The 19,051-nt window shown below is 51.0% G+C and overlaps 1 protein-coding gene across 2 annotated transcripts in view; it reads left to right on the top strand.

Annotated features, from left to right (window-relative positions):
• Phf2 (PHD finger protein 2) overlaps positions 1–19,051 on the top strand; it is a 66,752-nt gene that overhangs the window by 6,108 nt on the left and 41,593 nt on the right. Inside the window, exon 1 of one of the 2 annotated variants that reach the window (XM_060372745.1) lies at positions 211–364. The exons of the other annotated variant lie outside the window; for it this stretch is intronic. The gene's annotated coding sequence lies outside the window, so the exon portion shown is untranslated. Of the gene's footprint in view, positions 1–210; positions 365–19,051 lie in introns of those variants that run through there. 2 annotated transcript variants of the gene reach the window in all.

The following is a 19,051-nucleotide window of genomic DNA, read 5'->3' as shown; positions in this document are numbered from 1 at the left end:
ATGGACATGGCAATGTGGTGCGGTGTGCGCTCAGCTGGAGGCCCACAGGTTGTGCTGGCTGTGGAGGGGTCCTTTCCCCAGGTGGCCACCTGAACAGCTCCAGCTGGGCCTCACTGTGTCCTCTCAGGCAGGGACTCTCTCTCCCCTTTGTGTCCCTCCTTTCCTGCTGGTGACATCCACTCTCAGCTTTGTGGGTTGGTGGCACTGGACTGCTCCAGTGGGACCCTGCCAACACCCCTGAGTTTGAAAAAACAGAAAAATCCATCTGGAACTCGAGCCTGCTTGACTGTCATCTCAAACCCCGAGACCTGGAGGTCTCAGGCAAGTGGAGCAGCCAGTCTCTGGTCCTTCTGAAAAGACAGAGGTGAGAGTCAGCCGGCGTGAAGAAACCATTTTAAAGCACACGGTTTACCTCCCTCCGCAGCACTCGAAGAAGAGATCAGTGACGCGTGATGTGGCGGACTGCCCTTCCTCCTGTCCAGCTCCTAAGCGTCTTCATCCTTCGGAAGTAATCCCTCTGTCCGTGGAGTAGCCATGTGTCTTTCCCTGCCTATCCTCTAGTCCCTCCTGGGCCTGTGGATTTACCTATTCAGGAGACTTTTTGTAGACAGACTCACAGACAGACATCATACATTTTGGATCTGGCTTCTAGTTTTGAGACTTATTCACACAGTGCCATGTGCTGCTGTTTGTTGAGTTGTTTTTTTTTTTTTTTTTTTTATGGCTGAATAATACTCTCCTGCTTGAGGGGCCAGGGCCACACATCCTCATTGTCAGTTGGGTCGGGGCTGGGCAGACCCAGTGGCTGCTGTGAATAGTGCTGCCATGCACGTTTGTGCACTAACGTTTGCTCGAACACCTGTTTCCAGTTTTTTTTTTCTGGGTGTACTAACCACACGTGTTACCACTGAGCTGCACCCCAGCCCTATATTTAACTTTTTGAGTAACTGGCAGGGTATTTGCTGCTTGGCCCGTGCCCCCTTCCTCACCAGCACTTGCTGTTCTCCAGCCTTTTCATTCTAACCATCCCCACGGCTGTGGGCGTGAAGCAGTGCCTGGCGGTTTCGGCTTGTCCTCATAATCGATGGTGCTGGGCGTCTGGCCTCTGCTGGCGGGTGTTTTGGTCTTTGCCATGAGAAAGGTCCACTCAGGGGTCCCTGTCCCCCAGTTCGGGAGATGGACTCCAGAGCCGAGCCACGCTCACTCACGCCCCACTGTCCGCTTTCTTTTGTCACTCATTTATCATGTGTGTTGGGCTGTGTGAACAGCACGTGTGTGGTCAGAGGACATTGCAGGAGTTAGTTTTCTCCTTCCACTGTAGGGGTCCAGGGCATCAAACTGAGGTGCCAGGCTGGGCGGCAAGTACTTTTACCCACAAGCCTCTTGTCTGCCCTTTCCTTTGTCTTTTAAAAGTGAAGTGTTTCTTTTCAGTGCCGAGCTGTAGAGCTGCTTTGAATGTTCCAGCAATCACACCTTTATCAGATACATGATTTGCAAAGGTTGGTTTTTTTCCCCCTATTTCCCTGCCTTAACTTTTCATGTTCTTGATAATCATCCATTGGTGCATAAAAGTTTTTTTTTTTTAAGGTTAATAAGATTTGGTTTACTTACATTTCTTGTTCGTGTCTTGAGAGTTTCCTGTCAAGTCAATTGTTACAAGGTTTACTCTAGCGATTTCTTCGAAGGATTTTATACTTTCAACTCTTTATTTAAAAAAAAAACACAGTTATTACGTATTTTGTGTGTGTGTGTGCACAAGCGCACGCGCCACCATCTTGTACATGTCAGTGTGTATGCTGTGAGTGTGTGCTCACGCATGTATGTGTATGTGCATGCATACATGCACACCGTCATGTACATGTGAAAACATGTCAGAGGAAACCTTGTGAGAACTGGTGCTGTTCTTTCTGCCATTTGGGGCCAGGAATTCAACTCACATTTTCAGGCTTGGCAGCTGGCACCACTTAGCCGCTAAGCCACCTTCCTGGCCCTCAGCTTGTAGACCGAGGCCTAAAAGTCTCTTATTTTATTAGCTGTTGTTGGTTTTGTTTGTTTTTGAGACAAGAGTCTCATTGTGCGGTCCTCACTGGCCTGGAACTTGCTCTGCAGACAAGGCTAGCTTAGAACTCACAGAGATCCATCTGGCTCTGCTTCCTGAGTGCTGGAATCAAAAGCGTGCACCACCAGGCTTGGCTTTAACTTTTTTAAAATGTCATTTATTTATTTGTGTGGTAGGAGGGCACATACTACAGTGTGTGTGTATGTGTGTGTGTGTGTGTGTGTGTGTATGTGAGAGAGAGAGAGAGAGAGAGAGAGAGAGAGAGAGGAAGAGGTGGTCAGAGGGCAACTTGAGGAGTCAGTTCTCTTCATCCACCATATGGGTCCTGGGGATTGAACTCAGATCATCAACTTTGGTGGTGGCGGCAAGCATCTTTAGGTATTTGATGCATTGTGTGAGGTAGGATCTTGGGTTCTTCTTTTTTTTTTTTTTTTTTTTCATGCTGTGTTCCCTGCTGTGGTGAAATCCTAAGGTGGATACCTAAAGGAAGAAAAGTTTTTGGTTCTTGGTTTTTGAGTTTCGTGACATAGTTACTTGGACACATTGCCTTACGCTTGTGTGAGTCATACTTTTGTACATATTTGTGTGTTTGCACACACATATGCAAGTGTGAATGTGGAGGCCAGAGGGTGCTGTTGAGTAATTTCTTCAGTCACTCTACTTTTCTCTTTCGTTATTCTTTCTTTCTTTCTTTCTTTCTTTCTTTCTTTCTTTCTCCTGCTTCCTTTCTTCCCTCCCTCTCCCTCCCTCCCTCCTTCCCTCTCTCCCTTCCTTCCTTCCTTCCCTCCTTCCCTCCCTCCCTCCTTTCCTCTCTCCCTCCCTCCCTTCCCTCTTTCCCTCCCTCCCTTCCCTTCCCTCCTTCCCTCCCTCCCTCCTTCCTTAGACAGGCTCTCTCATTGCCCTGGAGCTCCCTCACTTGACAAGATTGTGTGGCTAGCCAGCCCCACGGACCCTGCTGTTGGCATCTCACCAAACACTAGGATTACAGGAGCAACATGGCGCTGTGGGCTTTGTTGTTTTCACGTGGGCACTGGGGATCAGAACTCAGGTCCTTGTGGCCATCGCCCCTGCCCCAGCTGTCTGTGTTTTTAGTCTTGCTGTGCAGCCTAGTCTCTCCTCAAACTCAAGGTCCCTGTGACTCAGCTTCCCGAGTGCTGGGATTATACATGTGCGTCATCATGCTCAGCTCCCCACAGTGTTTTTGATCACTTTTGCCCTATTGAATGTCCTCCCTTGTTAAAATCATTTGTAGACACAAGGTTTATTTCTGCTCAGTCAATTCTGTTCCCTAGATATTTACGTCTGTCCTTAGGCCAGTGCCACATGGTTTTAAATACTGTGGGTTTGTAGTATGGTTTAAAATTAGAAGCGTGAGCCTTTATGCTTCATCTCCACCACCACATTTTTTTTTTTTCAGAATTATTTTGGATATTTGGGACCAAGCATTTCACCCCTTACAATTTCACGTAAATGTGAGGGTTGACTGCTACATTTCTGTAAAAGTGAAAAATAAGGAGGTTGGGGGGCAGCTGGATGTTGACAGGGATGGCAGTGTGTGTAGGTTGCACGCTGCACTCTTGACAGACTTGGGGCTTCTGACCGCGGGCACTGCATCTCTGTCCATTCATTTGCATCTTCTTCAGTCCTGTCATCAGTGTTTTGTGGTGTCTTTGGCTTCCTCAGTTTGTTTCTCGATATTTTGAGGGCGGCGCTTCTGTACGTCATTCATTCAGGGTGCCCGGGTTTCTGGGTTTTTGTTGTTTGTTTTTGTTTTGTTTTGTTTTTTCCTTCAGTGTTGGACATTGGGCCCAGGGCCTTGTGTACTCTAGATGAATACTCTGTGGCCTCTCTGCGTATTCTCATAGTCCCCTTACATGTGGTAACTGGATTCTCGGAATCACACATGTGCAGGGTCCACTGCCCCTACCCCTGCTGGGTTTTATGCGTGATCTGGTATGGCACGCCCAGATGCTGGGTGCACGGTACATGCCCGCATTCCTTTGAAACAGGGCTGCCATCTTCCTTTTTCCCATAAGCTTTGCTGAGTCCCTGACCAGATGCATTTTTGTATGTGTTGGACTCTCTCCTCCTGTGTCCATCTCCTTCCCTATCTCCTCCTCCTCCTCCTCCCAGGGGCTGCTTTTGTGGCTGACGCCATGTTGGCAAACCCCCATGGCTTAGGCTGGTGGTGTTTTGGAGCTGTGCCAGCTGCTCCATGCAGGCAATGTGTGGCCTCCCTCACCAGGGCACAGGCTGCCTTGAGAGCTTGCTGGGTTCCTCCCATCAGGTGCACAAGCCAACCAACGCTTAGTGGGGTCAGGTTGCCTGGGTCGGAACAGCAGAGCACCGTGTGCCGCTCGGGTGTCTGCCTCAGGTCCCGGCACTAGTGCCCCTCCACCCGCCAGGAAGTGACAGGAAACCCAGGGCTGAGTGCGGGGTCCTATCCGGCAAGGAAGAGGACGTCAGGAATGTTCTCGGTGTGTGTGTGTGTGTGTGTGTGTGAGCGCCTGGAGTCAGAACTAGGCAGATCCACTGAGTGTGTTGGCCAGAGGGGCTGCAGAGACCCTACAGGGGCAGGCCTAGACTGAAGGTGCTGGTTTTTTTGGTGGGGGGTGGTGTTCAGTGACCCAAGGACCCTACAGGAAGTCTAGGAAAGTGAGGCCATTCCAAGCCCTGGGCTGGAGTAGAGTCTCCATTCTTTCTCACCTCTTCTGATGCTCCTTCCAGGATGAAGACCCGAGTGTGCGTTAGGGACAGAGCATGTGTGGTGTGCAGGATGGCTAGCCCTGAGAGAGAATCTAAGACCCACGTGTTCTTATTCACAACACCGGGCCGGGCACAGGCCAGCACTCAGGCAGGTCTGAGAATGTGAGTAAGGACTGATGAGTGAGCCCCACCCCCAGCCCTGGGCTGCCAGGCTGTAGCAGAGACCCAAGCTCAGGACTCCGGCAGTGTGGTGGTGGTGGCTTCAGGAGCAGACAGAAACACTCAGGCTGAAGGCCCCTGTGGCTCGGTGATGCTGCCTGTCCATCCACCTTCCCCTTGGGAAACTCCATTGAGGCCACTGTGTGCATCTCTGTGACACCTAGACAGGCATGCAGGGCAGGTGGGAGGTGCTCGTGGGAATGCAGGTTGGCTGCAAGGCCCTGCTGTGGGGCAGGGGGACCTTTCCTGTGAGTCCTGCCCCCTAGCTGATGGGCTGGCTGGAGGGAGAACAAACGCTGACCCGGAACTCAGGCCCTGTTTCCCTACGGGAGCGACTGAACTGGAGTTCCCAGACCCTTGCCGTCCTGGGACAATCCAGAATCTGTAATTTTTGGGGAAGGGGGGCTGGTGTGTCCTGTAGATGAACATATTGAGGAAGGGATGTGGGGAGTGGGGGAACCCCATGTTCTCACACGAAGCAGGTCACACAGCACACCCTTCCCCACTGACACTCCTTCTCCTAAGCGTGAGGACTCATCCCCGTGAGTGCCTAACAGTGTGCGGAGCCCTGAGAGCCTCCACCAGCTGCCTGTGACAGGTGCTGGAGGACCGCCCCAGGAGCAGCCTTTCCTGCACGTGCTCTGCATGCAGCTCTGGGCACCTCTGGTGCCATCCGGCCCTGGACGTGAGGCTGCTCGGAAGAAACCGGCCAACCGGAATCCCTGAATCATGGCCCCACTGCTTGTGCTGGCAAAACCACGGGCCAGAGGGCAGTCTGTGAGATTTCCCTGCTACCCCTGGGAGCGCCCTGGTGACTTACACATTATGTGCAGTGGTCCCTGAACCTCAGCAGGGCACAGAGAGCCTGCAGAGGCCGTGCTCAGAGTCAGGAGGCACAGCTGTGACTTGGCTTCTTGTCTGTCTGTCCATCTAGCTAGCCACGTTTCCTGGGGTGAGAGCTGACAGCCCAGGTTTGAATGATAGAGTCGCTCAGGGGAGCGTTAGATAATGCCTCTGAGGTAGAAAGGTCCACCAGGCAGGTGTCTCCTCCTCCATCCTGCCAGGCCCTGCTCCTGCCGTGAGCCCACCAGTGTTCTTTGGAGAGTGGAGATGGTAGCTGCCATTGGCATTGAGGTTCTCGTGGTACGGGGTCACCATGTGACCCACTTACCCCAGGCTCTGGATAACTGACCTTTGGTCTCTCAGAGTCCTTCTCTTACTGATGCCTGCTGCCCTCCCTGGCCTGTCCCCTGCCTGTTGGGGACCTTGATCGGGCCTTGGCATTGTGCTGTCTGGGTTGGATCTGATCCAGCAGTTTGGAAATGTCTTTGGCAGCTTCCTGTGGCCCGGTAGCAGTCTTGTATTTGAGCTCTGTCACTCCCACTGCTGAGCCACAGCTGGGAAGGTGACAGTTCTGGGTATGCATGGTGTCAGCCCTGGAGCTCTAGTCTGGAGCTCTGAGAAATGATTGCCTGGAGACTGAAGCGTTTGCTCAGCAGTTGAGAACCTGTCCTGCTGTAGCAGAGGACTCCACTGTCAGTACCCAGCACCCATGTCTGCAATTCACAGCTGCTTAGAACTCCAGGTCCAGGACCTCCACCACCATCTTCTGGACTCTGTGGCCATCTGTACTCATGGACGTTCCCACATCCAGGCATAGACATACAAATGTGATTTTAAAAATAAGATAAAAAAATCTAAAAAGGAAGGAAGGAAGCAGGAGAGACAGAAGGAAGGCTCTGTCGACTGCCCCGGCCAGATGCAGCCCTTCCCAACTCTAGACACGAAGCAAGGCAACTAACTAACTAACTCAGAGTGTCACAAGAACATAGCCGGCTTGAGTGATGTCTCTCCCCTTTCACCTCTTGAACTTAACGCTTAATGAGGCCCTGAAGGCAGGACTGGGAGTGGCCTAATGGAATGTATGTTCCATCAGGGATGTCCCTGGCAACTTGTGGATCTCCTAGGATAGTAAGAGCATGAAGCTGCTTTTGAGGGCCCTGGACCCCAGGGCCGAGACTCCTGCATTGTGTCTCGTGCCCCTGGATCTTTTGTTTCCTCCCACACTGTCTGACCTGTACTGAGAGCAGGTTCAGTCATGGGGACAGCAGCTTTAAACAGAAGAATCTGTGTTCAAGTTGAGAAACTTACTAACGACTGAAACTGCCCCCCAGGGGATGCCCTCTAGAGAAATGAGGCCTGTGGTAGACAAGAGCTGCTCAGTTTTGTGCTGTTGACATTCTGGACTAGAGACTGTTTGGGGGTTGGGACTGGCCTGTGCGCTGTAGCATATGTACTTCTGGTCTCCAGCCTGCAGATGCCGGGAGCACCCCGAGTTGCCGGGAGCACCCCGAGTTGCGACAGCTTTTTTCAGCTAAACACACCGGCACCCAGTGGCAGGCCAGAGCCCACCCAAAGCACTCCTTCTCGTCTTCAGCCCCCGAGGTGCTGCCCAGGGGAGACCTGGGCCTGGCCACTTCAGTGTGTGTGGCAGGCGTGTCTGCCACAGAAACAGGAGCTAACGGTGTAGAGCCGAAGGTTGCAGCGCCTCAGCTCGTCAGGTGGCCACAGGCCATACTGATTTTGCTTCACCCTGGGCAGCTGAACTTTCGATCTCTCTGTTGCTGTAGTTTTATTCTGCAGCCACCTAGTGTGGCCGTTTATTCACATTTAAATCCCTCTTCCCCCAGAGCTGGGCATTCTACCCACAGTCCTAATGTTTTCTGATGACAGCAGAATCAGCAGGTTCAGTGTGAGTGTCATTCAGGAAGAGCACTTTGTCTGGGCTAGCTGCCTCCACCTGTTCATGGCATGTCTTCTTTGTGCCCTGCCTGCTGAGAGGTCAAAACTTGCTTGTTTGTTTTGTTTTGTTTGTTTTTAAATCCTACCCACTTTCTGCCCTTCCCCCGAGACTAAGTTTCATGTAGTCCAGGCTGGCCTTGAACTTGCTCTATAGCTGAAGATGACATTGAATTTTTGTTTTCTGGCCCTTCTGCCTTTATTTCCCAGAAGCTGAGATTTAAAGGCAGGCGCCACCAGGCCCTGTTTAAGGGGTTTTGGGGATGTAACCCAAGGGCATGCTAAGCAGGCCCTCGACCAGCTAGGTCGGACGTCAGTCCTCGCTGTTGTGTACCTTCTGTGCACTTTTAAGATTAGAGTTGTAGAAAAGCTGTATGCATGGCCCTCAGTTTCCCTGAATGTTCCCACCCCATGTCGCCAGGATAGGAGCCAGCATCCACATCCCTGCCCGTGCTGGGCTTGCTCGCTCTGCAGCCCTCTTCACTGGCCCTTCTGCTACCACCACCCTGGAGGCTAGGTCGTGCTGGTGCTCTCTGCTATCTCTGGAAGGTGAGACAGCAGTGTGGGCTGGGTCTGAGGACCCCCTTGACTTTGAGGGGCTGCTTCTCCCCAGTAGCCCAACACACCTGTATGACAGCATGACAGCCCCTGGGGCCACCTTAGGCCAGCCAGGTGGTTAGCTGCTTTTCGCCGGGGGAGGGCTCCAGTGTCATTTGGCAGATAGCATGGTGACGTCAGCACACACCTCTGATCTGCTGAGATGCGGAGTCATGGACCCACCGTCCACACTCTCTGACCTCTCTGGCCTCCTGACGGCGGCCGTAACGACAGTGTATGGGCCTGGGTGCATTTTCCCCTTCACAGTTTCTTCTACATCTCACTTTATAGGAGGGAGAGAGTTAACTCCGTGGATCTGTGGGGTCTCATGTGGTAGGACAGTTTGGTTTGGCTGCGCTCTCCTTCAGGTGAAAGTTTACCATGCCACAGTGCCCAAAGCCTGCACCCTCTGAACAAGATGCTTGAGTGGGGGATGGGGAGTAGCTGTCTTGGGAGCATTTGGTCCGAGCTCCCCTTTTAGCAAGTGTGAAACTGGCACTGTACAGTAGGTTAGCAGCTGTGAGGACCAGGGTCCTTGCCACCTCTTCTGGCCTAGCGTTCCTAACTTTGAGCTACTTCTCTGAAGGAAATCACTGTAACAGAATTCACCTTCTGTCTCATAACGTCCCAGACCTCAGGCAGACAGTATTGGTGAGCTGCCGATGTCTGCCTAGCTACAGCCATAGCATTGTGGTGTGGCCCCTACCTTCAGCCCTGCTGGGGCACTTGCAAGTAGCCTGTCCTGAGTGTGTGCCTTGTCTGCCGTGGTGTTGGGGCCCCGGATTATGGGACATAGGAATTGCTGCAACTCCTTGCTCTGCTCTGGGTACATCTCGCTCCCTGTGACCCTGGCTTCTCTCTGCTTGAATGCTTGCATTGATGTTGGAGCTCCGGACTTGGGGACACAGGAACCACTGGGACCCCTCACCTTGTTCTTGTTTCCATCTCCTTCACCTCCCATGGCCCTGGCATCTCTACTTCTGAACATTTGGGTCCTTACCCAGAGGTCCACTGTCAAAACCTTGGCTTCAGCCCTCACCAGGTTAGCTCAGAGTGTTTGCATGCTGGGAAACCCCAGTTCTGTCACCTTGTGATGGTACCCAGCCTGAGGGGTTCTGCTGGAGCATCTTCTGATTTAAAAATACCCAATTATTTATCATTTTACTTTATATGTATGAATGTTTTACCTGCCCATATATTTACATACCACATGTATGCCAAGTGTTCACAGAGGTCAGAAGAAGGTTTCAGAATTCTTGTAAATGGAGATAACAAATGGTTGTGAGCCTTTTTGTGGGTGCTAGGAGTCTAACCCATGTCCTCTGCAAGAACGAGTGCCCTTAACCACCGGTCACTCCCGGCTTCTCTGGTCCTGGGGTTTCCTTTTCTCATTCCTGGGGAGGTTTGTGATAGTGGCCTGTGAGACCCCACAGGGTGGGCGACCTCAGTGCCATGCCTTTGTGCCTGCCCCGCCTGAGTACTCCGCTCACTCCAGGGATTCGGCGCTGACGCTGACCCGTGAGGAGAGATTGTGCTTGCTGCTTCGCTCCTCACATGGTAGGTAGGTTCCTGGTGAAGCTTCAGCAGCGTGCTACAGCCCATGGGCCGCAGTGTTCACGTCAGGCAAGGCAGTCCCTGAGAGCCCTGCTGGTGGCCGGGACTCAGGACCAGAGTCAGAAGACCTTGTTCTTCTGCCTGTGGAGTGTGTATATCTGCTCATCCTCAGTCCCTCTGCACTAATTGCCTGAGGTGTGGCTAGGTGTCTCACCTGCCGTCAGCCACCTGCTCCTGGCCCAAAGGGTGAAGCCATGTCCCCCTCACAATCAGGGAGGCTGCAAAAGGTGAGAGCCTTCCTGGGCCTCACAGGGTTGCAGAGGCCTGGCCATGTCCATACGTGGAAGCTCTCTGTTCACTAGCTGTTTCCCATCCCCCCTCGAGAAGCCCACTGCTACCCTGATGTCCAGGTTCCTGACTGACCACCTTCCAGTGGAATGGGCCACCAAATGGCCCAGTCCTCTCCCCGTGCCACCTCCAGTCCTGAGGCTACACTTCTGGAAGTCAGGGCCAGGACCCATGGGGAGGCCTGTTCTGGGGAGGGGCTCCCACCGTCCAGGTCTCTACTAATCTTTGTGTTCCTCATCTCTTAGAGCTTCATAAAAAAAAGGTCAAAGAATGAGTGGTAGAAAATTCCATCAAGATGAGGCACAAAGCTCACCCTCCGAAGTCTCCTGACTGTGGGGACCACAGGGCACAGCTGTGTCCTGGGTCTATCCCTTGCCTGAGGCTGTGGAGAGTAAGCTCACCTCCCTTGCCTAGAGTCCTTATCTCTGTTAAGAGGACCTTGGACTGCGTTTGCTCCCCAGTCAGGCTTGTTTGCTGTCTCTGAGGGTTTCATCTACAGAGAAGGCTTTAATTCCCAAAGCTTCTGGGAAGAGATATTTGCTCTACATCTGCATACAATTGGTTTCCTTAGAAACCGCTGGAATAGATGCTCTGGAGCCTGCTTCAGATTTTTAAAGAAACCCTGCCCTATATCTGGAAGATCTAAAGAATCTACAGAGCTGGGTTAGAGTACATACAAAGACAGTTGTGAATATTCATCTGATAACTCAAGGCTCCTCTGCTGTGGAATGATAGAGCTGAGGGGTGATTAAATAGATGGCTGTGTGCGCACACAATGGGAAATTATCCAGTTGCCAGCAGTGTGTTTACAGCAGGTTTAATGACTGGGGGAAATGTTTACAATGTAACATTAAATGACTGGCTGTATTTATTAGTAGGGTGACAGCTGCTATTAATTAGTTAAAATAGGTTCAAATTTTTAAATATTTAAATTTAATATTTCAATACTAAAATTTTATTTTTGAAAGTGAAGGGTTTGGGGCAGGAGAGAGGTGGCTCAGCGGTTAAGAGCACCGGCTGCTGTTCCCAGCACCCACATTGCCACTCACAACTGTCTACAGCTGCAGTTCCAGGGAACCACAGACACAAAGGCAGAACACCAATGCACATAAAATAAAAAGAAATAAATTATTTTAAAGAAAGAAAGTGAAGGGTTTAAAAGGCTATGGTTCTTTCCCCCAAGTACGTTTCTACTTTCCATCAGTCATGTTACTTTTTGAATGAAACCATGAAGGAGGTCATGATGTTCCCAGATGAGTCTTAAGGAGAAGGTTTAGTGTAGATAGAAGGAGCACACAGCCAGAGGCATCTGGAAAGGTACAGACTGAACCCAGAGCCCAAGAGACTGGTGTAGCCAAAATGGCTCCTGGGTTGGAGAGTTCAGGGTAGGGTTGGGGTATGCCCGTCAGGATGTCTCTGCAAACTGGCTGAGAGGCTAAGAGAGGGTGGGCAGCGCCCACTTTGCTATGCTAGTAGGAACCTCAGACATTTGTCCTGAGTTTGAGACCTAACACTTTCATCCTAACACTTTCATAGTTCGAAAGTAAGTGGTGCACACCTGTTCAACACGCAGACACAGAAAGATTGAGGTGAATTTGCGGTCAACCTGGGCTACTTAGACTGTGTTTCAAAAAACTAAAATTGAAACAAACAAAACAAAAAAGAGAAACAAAGTAAGCAAGGAAATCAGCCTGTGGGTCTATTGTCTGGCTCCTTCTAGAGGAGTTTCTAGATGCTGGTGGTAGAGTAGCTCCTTGTCCCACTGCTGTTGGCCGCAGGCCCCTTGATCCTGCAGGCTGAGGAGAGGTGGCTCTTTTGACACGCCGTGCCCCTTTTCCACTGTGACCTCAGCCCTGAGAGTACTTTAGCCTACTGCCTGCTTTGTGTCATATCCTACCCAACCCTACCCCCATCCCCAGGGACTGGGAGCTAAGGGCTCTGCCCCAGCCATGGATCCTCCCTCTGCCCTAAGAGCAGAGACCGTAGGCAGAGCAGTAGACCATCCTGTCCCTAGCTGCATTCTTCCACCCCAGTGTGTGCCTGGGGACCCTAGTGCTTGGCCTTGCCACAGGCTGAGGGTAACAAGTGAGTCCGTTCTGGCCATGCTAAGCACTACTTCTTTACCCAGAGATGGCGCCTGTGTGGCTCTGCGGGGGAACTGAAGCTTCCTTAGGCCTTGAGGTGCTAGACTGACTTCCAGCAGGGAATCCACACCTGCCAAGATGGCATGATAACGCACAGACGCTCGGGTACTTACAGATACGGGATGGTCACTGGTGGGCAGGTTCCCACGTGCTTACAGATGCCAACAGCTGCCCACAGGTGTGGGCTGTGCTGAGTACCTCCCAGTCATGCCCTCCAGTACTTGGCTGCTTCTGGGTGTTGAGGCCTTAGTGGCTCTCCACAATTCTGAGCAGCTATTTGAATACTTCAAGAGGCTAAGTCATTGCTTGCAGATGCTAGAACGTTCTGGGTGGCTACTCCACCTGGACGCAGGTGACCCGAGGCTGAAACATGAGCAGCCATGTCAGTAGGATCACTTTCCTCCAGAAACGGCCATGGCGAACTGCTGGTTTTTTGTTTGTTTTTTCAAGACAGGGTTTCTCTGTGCAGCCCTGGCTGTCCTGGAACTCTCTCTGTAGATCAGATTAGCCTCGAACACAGAGATCTGCCTGCCTCTGCCCCCTGAGTCCTGGCATTACAGGTGTGCCACCACCTGTCTGAGAACTTCTGAGGGTTTGTGTGAGCTTTGTGAAATTGAGGATTCTGAGACTCAGGGAAGATTTTTCTGTCCATGTTAATATGTAACATAACATCCAGCTCTAGAATAGCTTGGTGACGCTTTTGTGCCGTGTGCATGGGCCTTTCTGAGTGTGCCAGGCACACAGCATCATCCATGCGAGAGGCCTACATCGCTTGAGCAGGTGTGTGCATGTGTGTGTGTGTAGCTCAGTGGCTGCTGTGAGGTGTCCTTATCTCTCCTCACCTTAGTCTTTGAGACAGGGTCTCATTGGTCTGGAACGCACCATTTCTGCCTGCAAACCTCCAGGATCTACCTCTCTGCTTCCCAGCACTGAAGTCACAGATGTGCCCTTCCGTGTCTGGTTTTCATGTTTGTACTGGAGATCCCAACTCAGGTTCTCACGTTTGCATGACAGGCATGTCACCTACTGAGCCATCTCCTCAGCGCAGAGAGGTTGGGTGTGGCTGACTGTCTATCACCCTGTATGTGTTCTTTGCAGGTGTGTGCGGCTGGCCACAGAGGCCTGGTGCTTAGAGGATGCTCATGAGAACATAGTCTCGGTCCGTTGAGGTGAAGCTCATGAAACAAGAAGCCAGCATCCTTGGTGTTAGTCCAGTTTCTGAGCTTCACAGGGCAGGCTCACATAGGGCGCTCTGCTAACTCTGGCTTGAGCCTGCCTGCAGAGCACGAGGCGGCACAGCAGTCCAGGTTTAATAGCTAGTCTCTCTGTGAATTCGCGTGCCCGCAGCAGCCATTGCTTGCCTGCTGTCATCTTGGGCACCCTGTCCCCAGCCTGGGCCATGCTGGCCTCTCAATGTTAGGCGCCTCCTTTCCCGTGGGCCAGGTTTGGAGCCATCAGGCAGGCCAGTTGGAGTGGGTGGCTCCCTAGAGGCTGCTTTCAGTCCAGGGTGCTGAGAGTCACTGGGTCACCCAGTTCCCATGCTCCCCTGCTTATCTGACACAAATTAAATTGCTAGCTCTGGTCATCAGCTGCAGCCCAACTCTTTATTGTGGATAGGGAAGACCTTGAGGCCAGGGACTCGGCGCCCTGTGCTGCTCCACCTGACAGCTTGACCTGATCAGGGCAGAGCCCTGGTATGTACATATGTATGCATGTGCCTGATGTCTGTGTACATGGTGTATGCATGTGTTGTATATATCATGTATGTTGTGTTCTGCTCAGACAGAACACAACATGTGAGCGTAGTATGTGTGGTGTGTAGGGGGTATTTGCATGGTGTCTACTTTATGTGTACATAGGTGTGTATTTTGTGTGGTATATTTCTATTTAGAAGTGTGGTGTGTGTATGTGTATATGTTATTTTTATGTGTGATATGTGGGGTGGGTGTGTTTGCTCGGTGTGTATTACCTGTATGTATGGTGCAGTGACCAGGGGCTGTGCAAGGACTCTACCAGCATTGTCTAGGTCTGAGGCCCTGAGGGAGGTTGCTGTCATCTGGAGGCTTTGGCACCAGGCACTTGACCTGAGAAGAAAGGAGCAGGACCTGAGGGTGGACAGAGCTTTCTAGAACAGCACACCCGTGATTTCCACCTGTGGGAGCTCTACTGTGGCACCCGGAGCTGCTTCTGTGACGCCCCCATAGCCCTTTCCTGCAGCATGGGCTGTGTGGCGCAGCCACCTCAGCTGGGGTCCAGGAGACCTGCTCTTCTGGAAGAAGAATGTGGCACCCTATATGTTGTCTAGTGGATGGAATCTCTGTCACATTTTCAGGACCAGGCAGGCAGCGGACACTCTGGGTTCACATCCCAGCACCCCTGTACGCCCAGGAACAAGGCTCTGTTCTATCTGATGGCCCAGAGTGGCTAGGCCCAAGGAGTGAATGTTCTCAGGACCCTTGCAGGCTGCGTGGGAAGCCGAGTCCCGGCTGTAGGCATGTGTCAGTGCCTCCGAGGAGTGGTTAACTTGCAGCTTTGTGCTCTGGCTGTGCCTGGGAAGAGTGGGTGACCTCAGAGCAACGACAGGATTCCTTCTGTGGAAGCTGATGGGCCGGCGAGGCTCTGGTGGTGGTGGTGGGGGCTTTTCCTCCCTTAGTTCCTGTAAATTAGAGCACTTACGTGGATTAGGAGAAAAGAAGAGTGGATTACTTTCTCCAGACACATGCATATACCCTAGATAAATAAGTGCATGAACAAGTACTAAAGGACCCCAGCTTTGGGCTGAGGCTAGCCAGACTCCCCTGCTTCCTTGCCCCTCTGAGCCCCAATTCCCTGCCTGTTGCCCACATTTCTACCTTCCTTATTTCTACCTCGGGGACTTTCCACACTTAGTGAGAACTGGATATTTTGTGTGCTGTTTGCCAACCTGCCCACAGCCCTCCATACGCTGCAGTTGGAGTCTGTCTGGGCTGGAGGGAGCCACCGCAGAGTGCTATCATGTGCTGTGTGCCTGGTGCAGGCCCTCGGGGCACCCAGGTGTCACAGTGGTACGTCTGCCTGTGATGGTACCCAGGACTCCAGGCCAGCCTCCTCTCCTCTTACCCCAGCAGGGACTTCCCCTCCTTCAGGAAAGCTCCCCTGCGCCTCCCACACTTCCCGCTGATGGCTCGCAGGTGGGCACACAGAATCCTTTTTCTTCCCTTTCTTCCTGCCCTTCCCTCCTTTCCCTCCCCACCCCACCCTTCCCTCCTCTCCCAGTGCTGGGAATTGAGCCTCGAGCCTTGCACACTCTAGGTAAGTGCTTCGGTATTAAGCTGTATCCCTAGCTCTCTCTTAAGGTTTTTACTTTTGAGACAAAGTTTCACTAAGCTACCCAGGCTGATCTTAAACTTAAATTTGCCATTCTCCTGCTTCAGCCTCCTGTGTAGCTGAGGTTGGTGGTCAGTGCTGCCAGGCCCAGTGTGATTCTTAATAGACAAGTTTTAGACTGGTTTTGAATTTACAGAATGACTAAGCAAGAAGAACAAAGTTCCCGTATACCTCCCCTACACTGCGCATCGCTCTGTTTCCTTATAGAATCTTACATTTGTGGCCGTTGATGTATCAGTACGGGCGTTTTAACATTAACAGTGTTTGTAGTTTGTTTTGGAAGCAAGCCTTCCTTGTTTAAAATTATTTTTTATGATTTTATGTGCGTGGCTGTGTTGCCTGCGTGTGTGTCTGTGCACCACATGCGAGTCTGGTCCCATGGAGGTCAGAAAAGGGTGTTGAATTCTCCTGGGACTAGAGTCACAGGTAGTTGTGAGCTGCCATGTGGGTGCTGGGGATTGAACCCAGGTCCTCTGGAAAAGCAGCCAGTCTTCTTAACCACTGAGCCACATCTCCAGCCCGTAGAAGCCAGTCTTTTTATTATATATCCTATTTTTAAAAAGCCTGTGTGTGTGTGTGTGTGTTTGTATGAGAAAAAAAAAACCCAACCCCTGTGTGTTGTGGGTTTTTTCCTCCCAGCTCCAAGCTCCTGGAATAAAGACTTGTGGGACTCAAAATATTATTTACAAATACCTAGGCCATATAGCTAGGCTCTTCTCTGACTAACTCATAACTTAAAATAACCCATTTTTTCCTAACCTGCATTCTGCCATGTGGCTGGTTACCTCTGCTCAGGGACTGTTCATCTGTCCTCCCTCTTGCCTGATGAATCTTCTGCACTTGGCTCTCTGAATCCTTTCTGCCTCCCGGATGTCCCATCTCTTATTTCCTGCCTAAGCTATAGGACATCAGAATTTTTATTGACAGGTGTTGCATCCATACACTACACAATACACACGATATTCTCTCAACATGTGTGTGGTATATGTGTGATGTATATGTATGTGTGTTTGTGTGTGTATGCTATGTGTGTGGTGTGTATGTGGTGTATATGTGTCTTGTATGTATGGTGTGTGTGTATGTAGTGTGTGTTTATGTGTATGTACGTGTGTATATGAGTGCTGGTGGGTTAGAGGACAGCCTCAGGTGTTGGTCCTCACTGCCTCCCTTGCAGACAAGGCCTCTGGTTCACCACTGACTATACCAGGCCAGCAAGCTCCTGAAGACTCCTGTGCACACCTCCCATCTTACTGTAGGAATGCTGGGGTTACAGATATGCTACTGTGTCTGGCTTTACATGCGCCCTGTGATCCAAGCTCAGGTGCGCATACTCACACAGCAAGTGCTTACCAGCGAGCCATCTCCCCAGCCCCTACATCCTGTGGATTTTGACCATAATGCTGTGAGTCCACCCTTGTAGGATCACACAGAACAATTTCCCTGCAGTCTCTGTGCTTCGTCTCTTCACCCCTGGTGATCGGTGTTTTTCAGGGTGTCATGTAGTTGGAGTCGCACTCTGAAGACTTTTCAGACCGGCTTCTTTCCATTTACGGGGTATGTTCAAGTTTTCTGTGTCTCTCCATACCAGCTAACACTCCCTTTCTTGCATGTGCCACAGTTTAGTGGTCCTTTCACTTCCTCGAGAGCATCGCTGTTGCGTCTGCATTTTAGTGTTTATGACTGTGAACATGTGTGCGTTTTCAGTTCCTGTGGCTGGAAACCAGGGCGATCAACTGTGGAGTCACACTGTCAGCGTGGGTTTGTTTTCCTGAGAAATCACAAAGCTGCAGTGCACAGTGGTTGTGACACCAATCTTTGGTGTTGTCGGTGTTCTGCATTTTGGTCATCCTTACGGGCATGCTATGGGGCCTTGCTTTAATTCTTGTCTTCTGGTGACGTGCTGATGTTGTGTACTGGCCGATTAGAGCTCTTCTTCTTGAGGACCCACGTTTAAGTTGAGCTGTTTTCTTGTTGAGTTTTAAGGATTCTTATAAATTTTGAAACCAATCTTTTAACAGATATGTTTTTGCAAATATTGTCTCTCAGTTGGTGGCTCGTTGTTTTAATTCTCAAAACAGCATCCTCCTTTCCAGAGCAGGAGTCTCAGATTTTAATAAAATCCAACTTGCCAATTCTTTCATAAATCGTGGCTTTGGGGTTGCATCTAAGAAGTCCTCCACAGGGCTGGAGAGATTGTTCAGCAGGTAAAGATGCTCACTGCAAAGCCTGGCTTCCTGAGGCTGGTCCAAGGAGCCCATGGGAAGTTGGAAGGGGAGACTGATGCCACACAGTTGTCCCCTGCCCTGCCTGTGTGCCCAGTGGCGTATGCTTGTGGTCTCACATGCATGCATACCCCCTCTCTGCACACATTAATAACACTAAATTCTAAAGTCACCTCTAAACTCAGGCTCACCTAGACCGCTCATGTGTTAAAGGAGTTTCTTGGTTTTACACTTGCCATGGTTTGTAGGTATATTTTTTAAATCTATTTTATTGGGGTTTCTTATACCTCTACCTCCCTTCCAGCCCGTACCTGCCTAATTCCTTCCAACCTACCAACACTAGGTAGGAGAGAAAGAAGGTCAGTGGGGAGAAGGGGCGTAGGCCTCTTAGCTACTTCCTGCTGGTTAGGGTCATTGGGTTCCGTGGGGAATACCAGTCTTAGTTGTCAGGATATCTAGCAGTGCAACAAACCAGCCACAGCAAACACAGCAGAAGGGCAAAGCAGCAACAGCACGGGGAGCAGAAGCCTTCATTTTTTGAGTTCTTTCTCCTGGTTCTCAGAGTCGCCAGGACTAAACTATCTGCAGCTGGCAAAGATCACACCCCTCTCAAAGCCTGCATGAGGCAAATAGTCTGCTGCTGTGGACAAACTGAAGCAGCCGCAAATCCCACACTTGGGACTAAAACAAAAATATGTTTGCATAACATGACTGAGTTTTTAAAGACACCAAAACTTCCACTACAATGGTTCCTTTTGCTGTGAAGAGTGTAAGGTCTCTGCCTGATTCTTTCTACTCTTTTGCATGTAAATATCCAGCTGCTCATTAATACTCCCTCTTCTCCATTGATTTGTCCTTGTTCCTCTGTCACAGGCCAGATGATTGTATCCATAGTGTCTGCCCCTGGCTCTGTATTTCATTCCCTGGGCCTGATTCCTTATGGTCACAATGCTTTCCATCATCGCTGCTTTGCAGGAGAGCCGAGCTACTTGGTGCTTGTCCTTTGTTCTGTTGTGGTAGCTCTTCTGGATCCTTTG

This window comes from Meriones unguiculatus, chromosome 19 (assembly GCF_030254825.1).
Source record: "Meriones unguiculatus strain TT.TT164.6M chromosome 19, Bangor_MerUng_6.1, whole genome shotgun sequence".
Lineage (NCBI taxonomy): Eukaryota > Metazoa > Chordata > Mammalia > Rodentia > Muridae > Meriones > Meriones unguiculatus.
This window is presented reverse-complemented; position numbering and strand designations above follow the sequence as displayed.